Here is a 6,000-nt window from a genome sequence, read left to right on the forward strand (position 1 = left end):
CTCATCCCTCGTTGGGTCCTTGAAACATAGATTAGCTTGGCCTTCAGTTCTCACTAGACTGCAGTGCAGCAAATCCCATTGAACAAAATCTCAAAAAGGAACCTACATTCTTTCTAGTTGAAATTATTACAGACTGGAAGAGATTTTATATGCTGAATCTCGCTTAGTATTATCTACATTAGCCAGGATAGTTACCCACTAACTTTTGCTGCTTCTCTGCTACCTACTGATTTATACATATGTTCACTTGAACACAATATATTGCAATCTTCTCAGTTTTCTACATATGCAAGTATCACAGATGGACAATGACTTGTCTACATCCTGGAATTGAGGATGCACAGAGTAGCCTAGATTTCACAGAAAAGCATATCTAGACTTTGTGAGAAGATGAGATGCACACCTTGGAACAGCAGAATTCACAGCAATTTGGCCTGTATCATTAATCTGCTGCTGTTATCCTCTTGTTTGCATGCTCTCTTATTTGGCAGGTGAATGGATAGGAAAGAAGATGGCCACCAATTTTTAAATTCAGAATTTAACTTACGGAGCAAACGCCAAGCCTTAAGAAAACAGGAGGTTGACCACAGAATCTGTATGGCCTTGGATGCCAAACTAGGGTTTTCATATAAGAATTTCAAGGTAGTTTATTAATATTATACAAAGAGATGTATCTGGTTCTTTGTTAAGTGACACCAAGCTTTGAATCAATTATGCATTTTGTTGCACAGGTCTGTTCTTCCATGGAAAGGATTGGCAACCAGGACGGAGGAATAATGTAGGAATAATGAAAGATGAAAAAGAAAGAAAGAAAGCATGAAATAGGGCAGGGCATAATGCACAAAACTCTTTCTATTAAAGCAGTTTTCAAAGATTTTTTTAAAAAACAAAGACTTTCCCTTTTTTTCACCATGAACCATTTAAAAATCATCATTTTTGTGCAAAGAAACTCATTGTTCCTAATATGTGGAGTGTAAGAATAGAATCAAATTGGTCAATGTGGTTAAATAAGGAATAATATCATTTTCATCACAGGAGGAGGAAGGGAAATGCAGGATCATCAATCTCAGAGCCTGCAGCCACAGGCCCATTGTGACAGATCTCTTCCTTTGCAGTTGTTTCTCCAGGCAACCCTAAAAATAAGAATACAGATTAAAAATAAGCATAATGCATGCCTTTGTTGATCACACATATGTTTGTTTCTTTGACAATTTCAGAGGATATAAGTTTTCTTGGAGAGATTGAGGAAGGTGAGCTAGTGGCAACTCTCATTCATTCATTTTTCCTTTTCTTTGATTCTTTCTCAATTGTTAATCTTTTCTCCAGGATAAAATGAAAGGAACTACAATTGCTTTCGTTATATTTCTCACAATAAAGTTTGCATGCCACTGTTGCTCAATTATTTCGCATAACCTTGCCAGAGTCCATGCCAGCCATTGCCCAAGACAGTTAAGATCCGGAGTATTGGGTAAGCACTAAAAAGCTTACCCAATGGATATTAATCACCCTCTTAAAACTTAGGGTGTTAGTGCAGGGTAAATTGTGAGCTCTCCCCAGACATTTTAGATGGGACAAAAGCATATTTTACCATTTTAACAAAATTAAACAGAGCGTTTTAGTCATTGGGTGGGCTGGATGAACTCTTTCTGGGAAGGAAATTCCCCATTTTGCATCTGTCTTGCAAACCTGGAACAAGCGAAGGTGAAGAAAAACATTGAGTAAACTCACAGTCAGCCAAACTATAGCCATAATATCCATCCAGACCACCTTGCTTCAGACATAAAGCCAGTTCACATCTGGAATATCGATTGGCTTCACTGGCCGCAATGAGGAGGAAGAGGAGGGTGAGCCTTCATTACTGTGGCTCTTTGAAAGATATCTGATTTTTCCAGGATGGCTACTGGATTTTATAGTCACAGCTTGAGAAAATGGCTCCTTTGGAGGGATGGTAACCAGAGTATGTAGCAATAAGATTTCCCTAATCTGTGGTTATTATGGATTGACAAGCAGAGACAGTTGAGGGCAGAAAAACCAATGAGGAAGAAAAAGAAAGGGCAGGGATGTGATGGAGGGTTGCGGAATCAGTGGGACAACAAACCAGGTTTAACTGTCATTTTCAATTTCATAGAAAGCCAAACCTAACTGACAATGGGTGAGAAGGGCATTTGTGGCACATGAGGAGATCCTAGCTAAAGGGAATCAGCACCACGGGTAACAAAATGTACAAGTGGGGGCTGCAAGTGTCTTTTATAGTCTTGCTCATGAAAAAAGAACAGGATGTTCATTGTGTGGTGTCTTCTGACATCTTCATTTTTTGGACCCCATTCATAGTCATTCCTCTCTGGGGCACCCAATGCTTATCTGAGTTTTCTTTTTGTTTGTTTCAATTACAATTCCCTCCTCCTTCTCCCTCCCTCCCCCCCTCTCTCACACATACACTTTAATGTTTGTCTTTATATATGTAAAAGTCTTAATAAAATTACATTTAAGAAAAGAGAAATGCCTTCCATCCACGCAATTATTTTTTTCAGAAGACTGGAGAAAAAGTTCAGTTTTTCAATTCCAAATTTTTATTTCTATAAAACATCCATTCATGGCCCAGTGGAACAGAGAACCCCGCAAAAATGGCATAGGTACCTTCATAATAACACAAGCCAATAAATTTATCTCCTCGTCCCCTTGATTTTCGGAAGCCATTACACAAGCAAGGTGAGAGAACAAGCTGGGAACTGAACTCTGGGATTTCTTTCATGTTGCATGTTGACCTGGCTGAATTGACACAATCTGAATCAATATAAACATTGAAGTCACTTCTCCTAAATAACTCTCCTTACTGGCAAGTGAATATTTTTTAATAAAATCAATGCCAGGCAGAATTACTGGAAATTTTGGCTAAAAGATGTGACAATGAAAAGTTTTAGACTCTGCTGTGTGCTAGGCCAGGGCCTCATAGTTGACTGTAAAAATAATACTTAGTCTTCTAAGATCTTTTGATCCTCTTTGTCTGTAGACCCAAAGCAAACTTATGATTCAGTTTTTGGGGAAACCTTTTAGCAGTGCTGGCTCAAGACTGCATGGCACTGGAGGGCCACATTGATGGATGGCTCCACTTCCAGTTAATGCAAAGAGTCGGCACTCCCTAAGTTTTGGTATCCTAGTCTCATTTCATTTCATTTCATTTCATTGCACTTATATGCCACCCTATTCCCGGAGGAACTCAGGGCGGCTCACAAACCAAAGGTAGGGGATACAGACAAGGGAAAAACAACAAACAAGCAACTACAGAAAGAATTTAAAAACAACCAACAGCCACACAATTTGAGCGGGGACGGGAACTCGTCAGCCCCAGGCCTGTCGGAACAGCCAAGTTTTAAGGGCTTTGCGGAAAGCCTGAAGAGTGGTGAGGGTCTGAATCTCCATGGGGAGCTCATTCCAGAGGGCCAGAGCAGCCACAGAGAAGGCCCTCCTCCGGGTGGTAGACAATCGGCATTGGCCGGTAGATGGAATTTGGAGGAGGCCTAGTCTGTGGGATCTAATAGGTCTGTTGGAGGTAATTGGCAGCAGGCGGTCTCTCAAGTACCCTGGTCCAATACCATGAAGGGCTTTATAAGTGACGACTAGCACCTTGAAGCGTATCCAGAGACCAATAGGCAACCAGTGCAGCTCGCGGAGGATAGGTGTAACGTGGGTGTACCGGGGTGCACCCACAATCGCTCGCGCGGCTGCATTCTGGACAAGCTGAAGTCTCCGAATGCTCTTCAGGGGCTGCCCCATGTAGAGCGCATTGTAGTAGTCCAGTCTTGAGGTCACAAGGGCATGAGTGACTGTTGCGAGGGCCTCCCGGTTCAGGTAGGGACGCAATTGGTGCACCAGGCAAACCTGGGCAAATGCCCCCCTGGTCACAGCCGACAAATGGTATTCTAAAGTCAGCTGTGGGTCCAGGAGGACTCCCAAATTGCGAACCCTGTCTGAGGGGCGTACAATTTCACCCCCCAGCCTGAGAGATGGAATACTTGGCCAATTGTTGGGAGGGAAACACACAAGCCACTCAGTCTTGTCCGGATTGAGTGCAAGCTTGTTGACCCCCATCCAGACCCTAACAGCCTCCAGGCATGTTCTTTGCCTTAGCCCAAAACTGGCCCTGCCTTTAAGCAGAAACCTATCTCTTCTACAATTGACTCCCCCTCTTACAAGTATTTCATATAAACAAAAGACTCAAGCTGAGATGCAATACAGCTGATACATTCTCAGATGTAGTGCAAATCAGCAATAGACTTAAGTATATCCTGAGTGCCTCATTGTTCAGTTACATATTATATCAATGCAATAAATGGAGTATTTAGTAAAAAGAGAATTGTTATGATTGGAAAACAGGTCTATATTTATTATCTTTTATTCAGATGATGTGGCCAATTCAATTCAGTTTATTACAGTCATAGACCAGAGACTAGAACAAATAAAAACAGTCATCTTCTGGGAACAGTGAAGTTTCCAGAAGATAACTTAATTAATTTACGAGCCTCAAGACAAAGTTCAAAAGAAATCCATTCATTTATTAGGATCAACATTCTGGCATTTCCTTCTGTGGAGCCGAAACTGACTCCCTGTGTTCCCTCCCCTCTGTCTCGGTCATAAATCATATTTACCAACAAGGTTTTACGAATATGAGATCCGACTCTGGCTGAAGGTATGCATGGAATCCTCCCTCCAATGCCAACCTGATAATAGTCATGGCAACGCTTTACAAGTTGACATATTCAATAAATATACAATTAAAATAAGATAATAAATAAGATAATAAATAACAGATAAAATCTATGATAAAAACCAGTCTGTCAATTACATATGGTCTAACTATACTAAAATTACAATTTTAGTAGTGCTAGATCATAGTCAGTTTATTACTAAAATGGAAAGGAATAAGCAGTTCAAAGGATTTGCCACATTTGTTGTATAAAATAGCTACGGTGGATTAGACGCCTGTGTCCGATGAATCCTCAGTGCTGCTGCACAGAATATATCCACCTGTGCTGTAGTTCTGGATTGGTCATACTTAAGCAGCCACTGGAGATAAGCAGTGTCAGAATGGCCTAGCAATAATTGGAAGGTTATGTTTTTTTTTTCAAATTTCTCTTTAAAAGAAACATCGAAGGAGTATGTGACCAATGGTCTCCACCTCTCCTGAGCCACAGGAACAGAGACTTTTGGTCCAATGGTGTCTTTTTATACTTGCCGTACAGAATGGCCAATGGAAGTGCATGGCAACGTATGAGCGAAAATGCTTTGCGATGGTTTGCCGACTGCAACTGGCTAAGACAGCAGGCAGGAGTAACAACATATCTAATGGCGTCTGGAGCCAGAAACAGCCGAGCTTTCCCTAAATCCATTTACCTTTCAATGTCCTCTACCCTCTGTCCCAAGGTTTGTTTTGCTTGGTCGTAGTCCAACTTGAGTATTGCAGCTGGGGAGAAGCCTAGTTTGACAAAGTTGATCTTGACAGCCTTGATCCATGATGAGGAGAATTTTTCTTGGAGGATTAATGGAGCAATCCCTTGTGGAAGGAAGTTAAGCTTCAGCCAGAGATTTAAAGCCACTATACAGATTTTTGCTTCAATTTTTGTCAATCCTGCGACACAGCACAGCATCTGGAGAATTACTCCAATAAATTTGGATTGAGCTTTTTCCAATGGTGTGAAACACGAAGTTGAGGGTATGAGCAAGGTCCCCTAAAAAAGCTGTGGTAGAGACCTGGCCTGACAAAGCTTGATTGTGGCAGGGACATAGTTTCCTCCCTTTGTGCAGAAAAAATTAAGGATAGTGCTCGCTGATCTTTGGCCCAAGGCAACCGCATAGTCACCATGTGCTTTTTTTGAACCAGTGGCCTGGATGACCTCCCCTAGGTATTTGATTGTGGCAGGGACATAGTTTCCTCCCTTTGTGCAGAAAAAATTAAGGATAGTGCTCGCTGATCTTTGGCCCAAGGCAACCGCATAGTCACCA

The sequence above is a fragment of the Thamnophis elegans genome, chromosome 2 (genome assembly GCF_009769535.1).
Source record: "Thamnophis elegans isolate rThaEle1 chromosome 2, rThaEle1.pri, whole genome shotgun sequence".
NCBI classification, from domain to species: domain Eukaryota; kingdom Metazoa; phylum Chordata; class Lepidosauria; order Squamata; family Colubridae; genus Thamnophis; species Thamnophis elegans.